Genomic DNA, 15837 nt, shown 5'->3' with positions numbered 1-15837 from the left:
GAGGCCCAGGAGGGGCTGGCAGGGCTCAGGAGGAGAAGAGTAGAAAGTGAAGCGAGAAGGAAGGCAGTGCTGGCGGCCTACGCACAGGGAGGGAGGCCTGGCCTCAGCCCTGCTGCTGGGTTGCTCTGTTCTCTGATGTCATGCTGACGTGTGGTGACCGTCCCTGCACCGTCTGGCCTCTGGCCGGGGGCTGGGGGACCGGTGGGGAACAGGGTGTGTGTTACCTGCCTGCCTCACACGGTGCCTGGCCCAGGGCGGGCGTTCAGGAGATGCAGGTAAGGGAGCTGGGGCGCTGGGACTGGGGGGCAGGTGTCCCCCGAGCACCGTGGTCCCCACAGCTCTTCCCAGGCCGAGCCCCGGGAGGATGTGGTCAGAGCCTGCACCCCAGCTGGTGCCCAAGGAAGGACGAATGGACCCAGAGCTGGCCTGACCCTGCCTGACGGAGGAACGTTGTCCAGTGGCGAGACGCACCTGCGCCTTGTCAGGTCACCCTCAGGAGACTGACATAGACTCACAGGGAGGGGACAGGGTCCCTGCCCTGCCCACCGTCAGACAGGCCTCCCGCGGGGCCGGCGGCATCAAGGGTGTCGGAGCTGGAGAGCGTGCGCCAGCTGTGCACCTCCGGCTGGTGCAAGCCAGCAGCAGCTTCTCCGAGACGAGGGCTCTCCCCGCCTGTCAGACCCGTGCGACCTTGTGTGATCACTGCGGGGTGTCCTGGATGGAAACCGGGGCCATGCGCCACCAGCCCACCGTTCCTGGAGGTGGGACAGGGGCTGGGCGATGGGCTTTGGGGTTCGTTCGGTTAAGAGCGCACGAGGGCAGGTAACAGGGCGTGTGAGGGCTCAACCAGATCATGACCAGCCTGCTGAGGCCAGGGTGGCAGATGTGTCTGAAGGGCCAGGTGGCTTCTGTCTGAATCACTCAGTTCTGTTGCTGTGACGCAGGCGCAGCCCTCAGATAAGGTGAGCAAGGATCTGGTCCTATAGAACCTTGCTTGTGGGCACAGAAGTGGGAGCTTCGTGTAATTTTCCCCTCGTGAAATGTCATTCTATGGATTTCTCCAACAGTTCGGAAGTGTAAATGCTATTTTTAGCTTGCGGGCTCTATAAAAATAGATAGTAGCTGGATTTGTCCAGGTCTGGGCTTGTAGTTTGCTGGCTCCTGTTCTGAGACACACAAGGAGAAAGGCAAACTTTGGAGAATTAACTTCTGATGCTGACTTTTTTTTCAAAAAGAATTTGGTTTGAGTCTGATAGTTTGAGCTTTAAATTTTTAAATTTTTCAACTTCTGTCTCGTCCATTTATTCAGTCAACAAGTATTTGAGCACCAGCCTAGGTAGTTGCTGGGATGAACTGGGCGAGGAGCCCACCCCTCATCTGGGTTCGTGTCCAGCAAGGGCAGTGAGGCCTGAGCAGGCCTCCGGCTCCGAGCCAGAGGCTGGGGCTCAGTCCTGGTCTCACATCAGCTTTCCTGTCCCCGTGAAGAGGGGTTGAGACAAGGCGACCTCAAAGGCCTCACTTCCCTGCGCACACTGTTCTCCAGACTAATCTTCCAGCAGAATGTGACTGTGAGGCCAGCGACTCGTTTACCCGCCATGACCAGCCTGCCTCCAGGCGCAACAGCGGGCTGTGCGGGTAGGACCAGCTTGTGTACCCCTCACGGGGTGGGGGCGGGGGCGGGGGTGCCTCGGGGGTCAGGGCGTCGCTCTGCCATCTACCCTGTCAGGCTGCTAGGGTCTCAAAAAGTCAAGGCGACAGGCCCAGCCCCCCCCTCCTCCCCGTGTGACGTCAGAGGAGGGGTTTCTGGCGTCCTGGCCCAAGCAGGATAACCCGGTGCTCCAATTTCCTGAAGTCGACACCAAAGTCCCCAGATTGCCCGGATTCTTTTTAAACAGAATCGTCCTTAGTGCCTGACTGATCGTCCGTCAGGAGAGGCCAGCATGTTTGCTCTTAGTTTCTAACTACCAAAAGCTGCGGGATGTGAGGAGAAACACTGCAGCAGCTATTTAGAGAACCCCTAGTTCTCTGTAATGTGAGTGATTAAACCCTCCATTTGGTCTGTTTAGAGTCCAAGTCAGATATTCAGCTGTTAACATGTTAATAGATGTTTTGTTCATCATGTGACAGGACGGCCTGCGGAGGACGGTTTACTGCAGGGAGGGCCTTCTCCCCGTGGCCACCTCTGTTTTCCAGACGTCTCTGTTCCAGGAAACATCCCAGCACCTGTTTGTCCGCGGAACAAGGATGACAAGTCCATTTGGTGACCTTTAAGGAGCACCTGCTGTGTTGGCAGCACGTGACTAGGGAGGGGCGGGGGTCCAGGAGGCATGGGGCCTGATGGAGCTGGTGGTAGAAAGCGGGGGGTCTGGTGCCATCAGGAGCGTCACGCCTGGAGGAGGGAGGAAGCATCCCAGCCACTTGTGCACGCCCCCCACCGCTGACGGTCTGGGCTGCTGGGAAAACCCAAATCAGCATTTTGAAGACGATGTCACGTTTGGAACAGGTGATCCAGTCACGTGGTCCCAGCACGGACGTCACGCTTCCAGTCTTGTCCCTGCCCCCACCCCCGTCCGTGCCAGGCCACCACTTCTGCCAGTTGCTGCTGTGTTTCTGTGTGAACACAAGCCAGTTCGGACCTTCCCCTCCTTCTAACCCAAAGGAAGCCTGCCGTGTGCTCGGTTCTTCAACGGTTACCACAGAGAGTGGCTGTTTTCAAAAAGGCAGCGCAGTCTTCCCTCTGCCCTGACTCCATTCCTGTCAGTGGAACTTGGCCTTTTTCCATTCGCGTTTTGTTACAGCCAAGGCAGTGCATTCCCTGTGTGGGCAGGCGTGTCTGATGCACAGCCTTCCGGACGGGGTCTGGTGAGTCGGGAGCCGTGTCTGTCATTCGCGGGTGTGGCCAGGGCGTCCACGTCCATCTTTCACCTGCCCCAGCAGCTCTGCACCAATGGGAGTGTTGTTTTAATTTGTATTTATCTCCTTATACATAAGGTTGAGTATTCTTTTTAATATTTTGAAAGCTGTTTGTATTTCTTTTCCTGTGAACTATTTTTATTCATGTCCCTTAAACTACGAACTTGTCAGGAAATACTGTGAATGATTTTTAAGAGACCAAAAAAAAAAAAAAAGATTATCGGATGTCCTGTCCAGCTCACCTGTCCAGGTTCTCTGCCTTTTACTGGCTTCGAGCTACTTTGCAATCTGTCAGCTGCAGAAAGCTGACAGTAATACGAGTTGTTCTTGCCCGCAGGAGTGCGGGTTGTCCCCCTGTGGGCAGACCTCTTTCCCTCCGCTGGTAACTTCGCCTCAGAGTTCCTTGTTCTCTGTGTCTGGGGTGTTCTTAGAACCCTCCTCTGCACCAGCCGTGACGCCCCGTCTCCTCCCTGGGGGCGGAGTGTGGGCTTCGGCGCGTGTCTGCGGTGTGTCTGTCTGGGAGTCGTGCTGGCTGTGCCTCTGGCTTTGTCCGCTCCCTCTTGACGGCTGTGACTTCTGGTGAGGGAGATCGGCCCTTTGCGACGCTCTGAGGTGTGTCTTCCCATCCTGCCCCTCTTCCTCACGCTTGCTTGTTTGCCGTGCTGAGCTCTTGCGAGCATTTTCATTTTCACGTGGCTGAATTTATCCCCCTTGTGTGGCTCTCGAGACTGCCTGGTTTGGGCACACGTGGCTTTTCTTGCTTAGCCGAGCTTTCCGTCTCTCAGCAGATTTCCGGGGCCTGAGACGAGTGAGGGCCTGAGAGCGTCATTCTGGTGTGTGTGTCGCACCGGGTTCTGGCACTTTCCTTGTCCTACTTAATAGTGCCAGCCCAGAGAAGATTCTGCTTTGACCTCTGATTGTGCATAAAACTATTTGTTTTAAAAAACTCTCATGGGACCATCTCAAGCAGAATTCTTTGGGGAGAAAGGATGTGGGAAGAGAAGTATCGCCAAGTGCAGACGTGTCAGAGCCGAGTCTGAAGGTCACTCCTGGCTTCACTACAGCGTGTCCCACATTCCGAGGCCTGTGGACGTGGTTCCTGGTGAACGGACTGAGCAGAAATCACAAGATTTAGTCTGGAAGCAAACAAACGGAGAAGGTATGTGTTGTCTTCCTAGTCCAACAGCAGATACGTGGTTGCTGGAATTACTAAGAAATTGTAAGAATTATAGCTTAATCTTAATCTTTATGATCTTTTTAAAAATGAGCTAGAACAGGGTGGGTTGTCTTTCTGTTGTTGTTGTTAAGCAGAGAATGTACAACTGTTTTGTCTAAACCTCATCTGACCCACTTCTGAGACCTCACTCACTGAAAAGACTTGGTTCGAAGGAGAGCTTGGTCCAAACCAGTTACAGAATCAGTCCGTCCAGGTCACGTGCAGTCTCTCCTGGACAAGAATACTGCGTCTTTGATCTAACCCCTGCCCCTCCTGCTCGTCCTCTGCAGAGTTTCTAGAGCATGGGGAGCATGTCTTCTGCAGGTGGATAAAGGTGAGGGGGTCCTGGGATCCACGCAGTGACCTTTGTCTTCAGGCCTCTCGGCGGGGTTCCTTGTTGCCTGGTCTCTGGATGTCCCCCGGGACTTCCAGCTCAGAGTTTTGAGCAACAGGAACTCAGGGTCTGTTCTCGTGGCGTTTCTCTCTCGTGACTGGTGCCACGTCGGATGTCTCTGGCGTCTGACCACATTTTTTTATTTATTCAATTGCCGATGGGCATTTGGGTTGCTTACATGTTTGGTGACCATGGGTATACAAATACCTCTTCAAGACTCTGCTTTCAATTCTTTTGGGTATATGCCCCAAAGGGGAATTTCTGGGTCATTTGAAAATTCTGTTTTTCACTTTTTTGGGGAACCGCCCTACTGTTTTGCACAGCAGCTGCACCATTTTACGTTCCTACAAACAGTGCACAAGGGTTCCAGTTTTCCCATGTCCTCACCAACATGTTTTCTGTTGTGATGGTAGCCGTTCTGTTGGGTGAAAGGTTGTATCTCAGTTTTGAGATGCATTTCCCCAGCAATTAATGACGTTGAGCATCTTTTCATGTGATTTGGATAGTTGTGCGTCTTCACTGGAGAAGGGCCTGTTCAAGGACTTTGCCCAGTTTTGAATTGGGCTGTCTGGTTTTTTTACCGTCGGGCTTTAGGAGCTCTCTGTGTGTTCTGAATATTAACCCTTTACCAGATACCCGGTTTACAAACATGTTCCCCCTCCTGTGGGTTCTGCTGCCTTTTTACTCTGTAGGTAGTATCTCTCAATGCACAAAATTTAATAATTTTCATGGAGCGAAGTTTTTCTATTTTTTCTTTTGTTGCCTGTGCCTTTGGTGTCATATCCAAGAAATCACTTCCAAATCCAATGTCATGAAGCTTTTTGCCCTGTGTTTTCTTCTAAGGCTTACATTGAGGATCTGATCCATTTTAAGTTAATTTTTGTATATGATTTTGATAACGCTCCAGCTTCATTCTTTGGCAGTGTGGATATCGTTTTCTAGCACCATTTGTTAAAAAAAAAAAAAAGCTATCCTTTCTGCCTTCAGTGGTCTTGGAACCCTTTTCAAAAATCATTTGAAAGTATATGCTGGAGAATGTTTCTGGGCCCTCTATTCTATTCCTATGCCAGTACCATGTTGTTTTGATTATTGTAACTTTGTAGTAAGTTTTAAAATCAGGAAGTATTCATCCTTCACCTTTAATCCTCTTTTTCAAGATTGTTTTTGCTATCTGGGGTCCCTTAAGATTTAAAAAATTTTAGGATTCATATCTTTGGAATTTGGATAGGTATCGCGTTGGATCTCTAGCTCACTTTGAGCACAGTGAAAACTATAAAACATTGCTGGAGGAAACTAAACAAAAATGCTTCCTGTGTTCATCGGTCCAAAGGCAGCATTGCTGAGGTGGCGATGCTCTTGTTGCTGGTGGAGTGCTCTGTGTGTGACTGTTAGACCTGGTTGCTTCATTGTGTAGCTCAAGGGTGCCGTTTCCTGACTTAGGTTCCATCTGGTTGCTCTCTCCATGGCTGTGAGTGGGGTGCTGGCATCTCCAGCTGTCACTGCAGAGCTGTCTATTTCTCCTTTCATTTCTGTCAGTGTTTCTTCCTATACTTTTATGGTCTGTAATTGGGTGCATACGTGTTCATAACTGTTGTATATTCCTGCTGTATTGAACCTTTTACTAATATATAGTGTCCTTTTTTGGTCTCTTGTAACCATTTTCGATTTAAAGTTCTAGAACATGTGCGCAGCTGCCTGCCACATGGCTAGAGGAGTAGCTGTTACGTGCTAACAGCAGAGGTGGACTGAGATTACATGCAGTTTACCACTCAGACCTTCCCTTCGAAGCTGCAAGCCTTCAGTAGACTTCAGGGATCACGACAGGTACGTTAGGCGGATCCTGTCAGTGCAGTTGTGGTCTAGGTGGGGAGGCAGTTTTATGATGCTTTCTGTTCTGCCATCTTCCTAGAACTCTTTCTTTTAATTTATTGTGCATTCTGGTTACACTTTATTTTTTTAAAGTTTGAGAGATTGATGTTTGGTATACATGCATGTACATGTGTGCATACATGTATATTACATATATACACACATGTGATTCGCATTAAAACGTATTTAAGATGTGAGCTAGACTTTTCTCAGATGCCAGTGTGGCGGTGAATGCTTATCTGTGCATTTCTGTGGAATGATATCCTAAGGAAACTGGTGGCAGTGGTTGCCTCTGATAATGAGAACTAAATGGCTGGGCTGCTCTCAGTGCGTCACCTTTTTAACTGTTTGACTTCTGTATCAGTTTTAAAACTAAAGAAGAGAAAAACAATGAAACAAAAAGCTGGTTCTTTGAAAATTTGATCAGTCAAATCCTTAAGCCTCTAGCCTTTTCCTCTAATTAAGGAAGAAAGTGAGAAGACATAAATTACCAATATCAGAAATAAAAGAGGACCACAGACCTCATGGATCATAAAAGCATAATAAAGGAATACTGTGAACAACTTTATGCCCACAAATTTGATAACCTAGACAAAATGGACCAGTCCTTTGAAAGATACCATCTGCCAGAAGTCACCCAAGAAGAATCAGATGGTCTGAGTTGACCTGTATCTGTTAAAGAATTTGAATCAATAACTAATATCTTTTCAAAATAGAAAGCACCAGGCTCAGACGAGGTCGCTGTTGGATTCTACCAGGTATGTCCAAGGAAGAAGTTACACACATTCTCTATAATATCTCTCAGAGGACAGAAGTGAAAGGAGTACTTCCTAACTCATTCTTCCCAGTACTGGTACGAAGCCTGTGTTCCCCTCGTGCCAAAATCAGACAAAGACTTTATTGGGAAAGAAAACTACAAACCAGTATCTTTCATGAACATCGATGCAAAAATCCTTAAGAAAACCCTAGCAAGTCAAATCTGAAATAGTACAGAAGAACCCTACACCACGGCCAAGCGAGGGTTATCCCACGTAGGCAAGACTGCCTCAGTGCTTAAAAATCAGTGCAATGCATTCCATCAGCAGAACGAAAAAGAAGAAATCATATCCTGTCGTTAGATGCACAGAAAGCTTACAGCAAAATTCAACATCCATTCATTATAAAAACTCTTAGGAAACTAAGAGCAGAGGATAATTTCTTCAACTTGATAGAGAACACTTAACAAAAACCCTACAGCTAAAATCATGCTTCATGGTGAGAAACTCAAATCTTTGCCACTAAGATTAGGCACATGCAGAGATATCCTCTCTCACCACTCCTTTTCAACACTGTATTGGAAGTCCTTGCTGATGCACTGTGGCAAGAAAAGGAAATAAAAGTATAGATTAGGAAGGAAGACATAAAACTGCTTTGTTCAGAGATGACATAATCATCTATGTAGAAAATCCAAAAGAATCAATGAAACAACTCCTGGATCTAATAAGTGATTATTGCAGGTCTGCAGGATACAAGGTTGACATACAAAAGTCAGTCAGTTTCTTATACACCAGCAATAAACAAGCGGAACTTGAAATTGAAACCACGGTGTCATTTACTGTAGCACACCCCAAACGAAATAGGTTTAGGCCTGAAACACGCAGAAGAGCCATATGAGGGAAACCGCAAAGCGCTGACGGACAAAATCAAAGAAGTGATAAGTGGAAGGACGTTCCATGACACGGGTCGGAAGACAGTGAAGCAGGATGTCAGCTCTTCACACCTCGATCGAAAAAAAGACTCAATCCCAGCAAATGATTTTGTAGATACTGACAAACTGATTCCGAAGTTTCCATGGAGAAGCAAAAGACCCAGAAAAGCCAACACAGCGTTGAAGGAGGAGAGCAAATTTGGAGGACTGATGCACCGTAACTTCGAGATTTACTATAAAGCATGTGGTGTGGTACTGGCGAAAGAACAGACAGTAGGTCAGTGGAGCAGAATAGGTCCTCGTAGATGTAGCCAAGTGACGTTTTACAAAGGAACGAAAGCAACACAGGGGAGCAAAGACATTCTCTGCAGCCGTGATGCGGAAACAACTGGGCACCCACGTGCAAGAAAGGGATCTAGACATGGACTCCACACTCGTCTTTAAAATCAGCTCAAAATGCTCTCACACCAGAGTGTGAAATACAGAACTGTGAGATCCTAAAAGTAACATAGGAGAAGACGTAGACGATACACTTAGGTACAACATTAAAGACATGATCCATGAAAAAAGTAATCAATAAGCTGGACTTCATTAAAACTAAAAGTATCTGCTCCGTGAAAGACTTTGTCAGGAGAATGAGATGACAAGCCACAGACGGGGAGGAAATATTTGCAAAAGACACATCTGGTAAAGGGCTGTTATCCAAAGTATACAAAGATTTTTTAAAAATCAACAATAAGAAAATGAACAATCCAATTAAAAAACAGGCCAGAGAACTGATAAGATGTCCCACCAAAGAAGTCGTACAGATGGCAGTGAAGCACTTAGAAAGGTGCTCCACATCATATGTCATCAGGGAAATGCAAATTAAAACAGCAACGAGGTAACACTACGCACCTTAATGAGAATGGCCAAAATCCAAAGCACTGATAACACGAAATATCAGCGAGAATGCAGGGCAGCAAAACTTCTCATATGTTGCTGGTGGGGATGCAAAATGATGCAGCCACTTTGGAAGACATTTTGGCATTTTCTTACAAAACAAAAAGTACTGTTACCATACAATTCAACAGTCACATTCCTTGGTGTTTATCCAAAGGAAAATTTATGTCCACACAGAAACCTACACACAGATGTTGGTAGCACAGTTGCCGAAACTTTGAATCAACCAAGATGTCCTTCAGTAGGTGAGTGGGTAAATAAACTGAAGTATATCCAGACAATGGACTATTATTCAGGCTAAAGAAATAAGCCATCAAAGCATGAGAATCGTGGAGGAACCTTAAATGCTCCATTGCCAAGTGGAAGAAGCCAGTCAAAAAAAGCTAACTACTGCGTCACTCCACCAATAAGACATTCTGGAAAAGGCAAAACTGTGGAGACAATTAAAAGATTAGTGGCTGCCAGCGGTGGTGGGGAGAGATGCCTGGAAAGAGCACAGAGGACGTTTAGGTTACCCCATCTGTTGGCATACAGTTGTTCACGATAGCTTCATGATCCTTATCAGTTGTAACCTCTCCTCTTTCATTTTTTATTTATTTGAGTATTTTTTTCTTTTTTCTTAATCTCACTGAAGATTTGTAAATTTTATCTTTTCAGAAAACCAGCTCTTGGTTTCATTGATTTTTTTCTATTATTTTTCTTCTTTCTGTTTCATTTATTACTGCTCTGATTTTTGTTATTGCCTTCTTTCTGCTAAATTTGGGCTTTATTATTTTTGTTTTCTAGTTCCTTGAGGTGCAAAGTTAGGTTGTTTATTTGAGATCGTTCTATTTTTTTACTATACACATTTATTGGTATAGAATTTCCTCTCTGAACTGTATTTGCAGCATCCCACAGGTTTTGGTGTTTTGTTTCCATTTTCATTTATTTGGAGATATCTTCTCACTTCTCTTCTGATTTCTTCTTTGACCCACTGGTGATTCTGGAGTGTGTGAATTTCCACATATCTGTAGATATTTCTGCTCTCCTCTGTTGTTGGTGTCTAGTTTCATACTGTTGTGCTTGGAAAAGATAACTTAGCATGATTTCCGTCTTAAATTTGCGAAGACTTGTTTTGGGTCATGTCTTATGATCTGTCCTGGGGAATGCTCTGTGTGCAGTTGAGAAGAATGTGTGTTCTGCTTCTGCTGGACGGAATGTCTATAAATGTCTGTTAGTCCAGTTTGGCCTAATGTATGGTTTAAGCTCGATGTCTTCTGGTTGATTTTCTGTCTGGAGTATCTGTCAATTGCCGACTGTGGGGTATTGGATCCCCCTGCTATTACTGTATTGTTTTCTATCTTTTTCCTGCAGATCTGCTGCTATTTGCTTAATATACGCAGGTGCTCTGATGTTGGGAGCATCTATATTTCATAGCTGTTTTTATCCTCCTGATGACTTGACCCCCTTATCATCAAAGTATGGCTTTCTTTGTTTCCTACTGTTGTTTTGGCCTGAAGTCTGTTGTGTCTGGTAGAAGCACCGCGATCCCTGATCTCTTCTGCTTCCCACTTGTGTGCAGTGTCTTTTCCCACCCTTCACTTTGAGTTTATGTGGCTCTTTTAGTCAGCATATAGTCTGGTCTTTTTTTTTTTTTTTTTCAATCCAGTCAGCCAGTCTGTAACTTTTGATTGGTGAATTCAATCATTTACTTTTAGCATCATTACTGATACTTAATGCCACCTTGTTAGTTTTTTCTGGTTGTTTTGCATTTCTTTATTATTTATTATTATTATTATTCTTTATTATTCCTTTTCCCTCTGTTTCTCCATACAGAGATCTGTAAATCTGTGATTTTTTTGTGGTAGTGCTCTCTGTCTCCCCTCCCTGCTTGTCATGTGCTCTAGGTTTTTGCTTTGCGGTGACCATGAGCTTTACATAAGACTTCTCATAGATGAAACAGTCCTCTTTAAGCTCACAGCAACATAACTTCGATCATCGACAGAATCTGTGCTTGTTGGCCTCCCCCTGTTTGTTCTGTGAGCCGTTACTCACCTCTCTCTATACTGCGCAGGCAGCAGCGAATTGTAGTAGCTGCGGTCGTTCCTAATACCTTCCCTTTGACTCTTACACTGTAGTTAAATGATTAGCATGCCTTCCTATTACAAGTTAGAGTTTTGTGAGTCCGACTATGTGTCTGCCTTACCAAGTGTGTTGTATATTTTCATGTCACAGATTAGTGTCCTTTCATTTCAGCTTGAAGAACTCCTTTCAGCATTTCCTGAAAGGCAGGTCTAGGGTAATGAACTCCCTCTGCCTTTGTTTGTCTAGGAAGATACTTATTTTCCTTCAAATCTGAGGGATAACTTTGCCTGAGCGAGCGTTTTCAGCTGGGGGGCTCCTCCCCCCAGTGCTTTGACTGTGCCATTGCACTCCCTCCTGGCCAGCAGGGTTTCTGCCGAGGAGTTTGCTGATAGACTGATGGGGATCCCTTTGTAGGTTACCATCTTTTTTCCCTTTGGCTTCTCTTGGAAGTATTTCTTCTTTGATTTTTGACAGTTTTTAAATAATGTGTCTTGGAGAGGTCTTTCTACATGGGGATAATAGGGTGATGTACTAGCTTTGTGAATTTGGATATCCAGCACCTGCCCCCCAGGTTTGAGAAATCCTCAACTATTGTTTCTGTAAATAAACTTTCTGCCCCTTCTCTCTCCCCACCTTCTGGAGCCCTAATTATCCTACCTGTCCTTTCGCTGGAACCCTGTGTATCACAGGGGCTTCTTCACTCTTCCTCTTGGTTCTCCCCTAAGCTGGGCTGTCTCAGAGTCTCTGTCCTCTGACGCTCGCGCTCTGTCTCCATGTGCTCTACTCTGCTGTGTTTTTCATTTCATTCATTGAGTTTTTCAGCTCCAGAATTTCTGCTTGGTTCTGTTTTATGATTTCTATTTCTTTGGTAAATGTCTCGGTTTGAACCAGCATTTTTCTTTTCATGATTTCATGGAATTGTCTTTCTGAGTTTCTTGCAGCTTGTTGCGTTTCTTCAAAACAGCTATTTTGAATTCTTTATCAACTAGATCTCAAAATCCATGCCATTACGTTTGGCTACTGGAGAATTATTACCATCTTTGGATGATGACATGGCTCCTTGATTTTTCGCGTTCCTTGTAGTTTTGTGTTCTGCTGTTGCATTTGTCCCTGAATCTTTGCCAGTTGCCTTCAGCTGGGGTCTTCTGTTTGTGGGTATTGTTACTAACTCTGCCTTTGTCTGGGCACACTTGTTCCGCTCTTCTTGTTCCCTCTTGTGGTAGACTTTTAAAGCGTTTCTGTCCTTTCTGGTTCCTACAGGCTCACCAGACGGGCTACTGGAAACCACTTCTGTGTTTTCCAGAAGGGGGTGCTACAGCTCTAGTTCCCCATTTCTCCCTCACTCACACGCCCTGACCTGTTCTCTGATCACACTGTCTGCTGCAGCTTTCTCTTGCTGGGCACTCGGCAGCACGCACAAGATGCGGACTGCAGGGTGGGAGGAGGTGTGAGCTTCGCTCTCAGGGCACTGGGATGCCCGGGGACCTGGTCCCAGGAGTGGCACTCCCGGAGGCTCCTGGGTGGACTTCTTGCTGGGTGCAGTTAGCAGGAACTACATTACCCTGCAATGACCTTCAGTATTTTTATCTGCCTCTTTCTTATCTCTTCCCTCTTGTCAGTCATGGAGGTCCTGCTTCAGTACTTGGTGCTCCTGAAGGGAAACGGGTTCTCCAGCTGCTTCCCACACCACTGTGTGGCTAGGGGCTCATTCACTGTTCTCCTGTCTCCTGTGAAAGAGGTCACCACTGCCAGATAGATCCGCTGTACGCAGTGATTCCTGGCTCAGGGGGTCGGGTGGGGGAGGTGTAGCACTGGGAGTCCTCCTGACCGTCTGCACTGCATGCAAACCTTTTCCCTCTCCAGAAGGTTCACTCTGGAATATCCCCTGGGGGAGGCTGGATTTCTGCCATCTCTCTATCTTCTGTGGGTTTCTGCCCAGGTCAGCACTCTCCAGGTTTTTCCCAACCGCGGCCAGAGGGCTGGGCAAGTTCATTGCCCCCTGGGTTCCACAGCCTGTATCAAGGTCTGCCTGACCATTACCGGACGCAGAAGTGGGCAAGACCCCTCACAGGCTCTGGGCACATGGCAGCAACCCCAGAGGCACTTTTGTTCATGGATGGAAGGCCGATTCCTTGTTGAAAAAGGACAAGAGGGGGAAAACCTCACACCGCCATGATGCTGGTGTGTTCCACCATCACTTGTATGTCCGTCTTGGCCTAAAAGTGATTTCCCTCAGTGTTTCCCTTCTCCCGTTCACTGACACGGCTCTCAAGAGAAGTCTCCTTCAGCCTTCACTTCATCATCATCTGTCGTGTGCACCAAGCCTTGTCCCCTCAGCCCTGGTGCCAGTTACCCTCATGCTCTCCTGGCATCACCCCATTCCTGCTTCCTTAACCATGTCAGATCTCTCTCCGTGCTTGAAAAAAACTACTCTCCTGTAACCCTTAACCCTACAGACCTCTCTAGCCAAGACTTTTTTCTTTTATAACTCCTTTTCCTGGTTTTAAAAGTTATGTTCATAGTAAAAATATAAACGAGAAAAATCAATCATCCCAAATCGACATTGGGTCCACTGGATTGCCCTTCTTCTCTAGCTGACTCCTGCTCACCTTTCAAGGTTCAGCTTCCATACAGGTTTTTAAGCCTTCCCTAATCTTTCCCCTCCTGTGTATGCTTTCTCTGTATCCTATAGTCCTGTATTCTTCCTTCATTGCACCCACCTCTGGGTTATAACTAAAGTTGCACTGATTTGATTGGCGCCCTCACTAGACTGTAAGCTACAGGAAGACACAGGAAATGTGTCTGTTCTCATTTTCATGCACTCAGCACCTAACATGCTGTGGGAGCTCAAGTGTTTGTTAAATGAATGAAGAAGTTAATGCTCACACTGTGCCTTCTAAATTTACTTAGCTGTCGATACGTTCAGTGACACTGTCCTGCCCCTGGAGGGTAGGGATTGTTTCTTATCACTGCAGGACCTCATTAAGCCACTGACGGTCTTCATGGGGCTGCAGAAGAGGACATGTGATGTCAGGGACCTGGCTCTTGACTCTCAGTAGCTCTGGGTCTCAGCTTTCTCCCCGGTGTGAGGTTATGCAGTTGGACTGGGTCAAAGTTTTCAAACTGCCCTGTGGAGCCACAGGGATCCTTAGGGCCCCTTCCCAGGGCTGCACAATTGAAATGTCAGTTTAGAGCTTGTTGACTTGAAGCTCTCAAATCTCAGACTCTGAAACAGACCAAGAGCCTACCCTCAGAGAGGTCAAATTCTGGCAAAAAAAAAAATGATTTTTTTCTTATCAGCTCCTAGGTATCAGCTGGCCCTCTAATACACATGTGATGAATGAGTCCTGACTGCAGGTGGGATGCTGGTGGGGGCAGTTACTTGGACAAAGCTCATCGTCAGGTTGCTCTGTCCAGTGTGGGTGTCATCAGCCACACGTAAGTGAAAAGTCCAAACGGAGATGCGCAGAAAGCAGGAAGCACACACTGGATTTGAAGACTTATTACAAAACAGGAATGTAAAATATCTCTTTAAATATTGAAATAATATTCTCGATATATTAAAGTAGGATATATTATTATAATTAATTTAATTGGTCCCTTTTTAATATGATTTACTACTTACTATGTTTTTATTAGATAGTATTTAATGGTTTTTATTTAATTTTATCTAACTTATTTGATTTTGTTCTGTTTAGCATTAAATGTTTATAGATACTTAGTGGTTTAATATTTAATATGGTGACTAGAAAATCTTACATAATGTATATGCTTCTCATATATAGTCACCCAATAGCACTGTTTTTATAGTTTATAATTTAGCGTGGTAGTAATTATTCTTTTGTGATTAACATATCCTTTAAGACCTTGCCTCAGGTGTAACCCCTGTCCAGCAGGAGTTTATGAGAAACGGCAGAATCACCAGTTCCATCCGGCCCAGACCTTCCAAGTCAGATCATGCATTTTAAGTAGATCTCGGGCGACCTGTGTGCTCGGGCGACATGAACGTTTGAGGCTCTGATCAGATCACAGTGACAGGACTTTCCTTATCTATCTTATTTTTGCTTCTCTAAATCCCGCTGGATCAGGTGGCCTTAACCTGAGGGGCCTGGATCCTTCTGGGGGTGAGAAGTCTACAGGTGGGCCCCAGGAACCTGTCAAACACTTACACTTTATGCGTGTCTATGTGCTTCTCAAGAAAGGGTCTGTTGTTTTTCCTTTGAAAGGATGGCCTCACAGCAACACTTGGGAACTTGTTAGCAATGAAAGTCCTAGGGGTGGGATGCAGCAGGGTCCTAACCAGCTCTCCGGAGGTCCTGACGTCGGACGTGTGCGGGCCACTGGATCAGGGGTGAAGGCAGAGAAGACGTCGCTACTGCGCTGTGGCCTGGTCAGGAGGGCGACACTGGCCTGAGTCGAGGTTGGTTGGCATCACGTGAACTGGTTGGGCAAGTGAGTGACACAGGGTGGGATGATGTACTGAAATTGACAATACTGATGAATTTCAAATGTTTATTGAGTAATTTTGTCTGTATGTTAGCTTAGCATAAGGGTTAAGAAAACAGTCTTTGTAGTTCAAACAAACCTGATTTTTTTGACGACTGGTAAAAGTAAATTCAACTTAAATAACTGTTTAAGTGAACCAGTTATTTTCAGTGAATTATTCAACACACTGGTTTTATATGAACAGTCGCCAGTGGACAGGCCACAGGAAGTGTGCGGTCACTGTGTAAGAGAGTTGTGTTTGGTTTG

The 15837-nt window shown here is 46.1% G+C and overlaps 1 long non-coding RNA gene across 1 annotated transcript; it reads left to right on the top strand.

Moving 5' to 3' along the window:
• Positions 1-3362: 3362 nt before the first annotated feature.
• LOC116150577 (uncharacterized) lies at positions 3363-15619 on the top strand. The gene is made up of 3 exons (XR_010377892.1): positions 3363-4072; positions 14386-14523; positions 15312-15619. It is a non-coding gene; the product is annotated as an uncharacterized LOC116150577 (long non-coding RNA).
• Positions 15620-15837: the final 218 nt, after the last annotated feature.

This window comes from Camelus dromedarius, chromosome 26 (genome assembly GCF_036321535.1).
Source record: "Camelus dromedarius isolate mCamDro1 chromosome 26, mCamDro1.pat, whole genome shotgun sequence".
NCBI classification, from domain to species: Eukaryota; Metazoa; Chordata; class Mammalia; order Artiodactyla; family Camelidae; genus Camelus; species Camelus dromedarius.
Note: the sequence above shows the minus strand (reverse complement) of the source record. Positions and strands in the feature narration are given on the sequence as shown.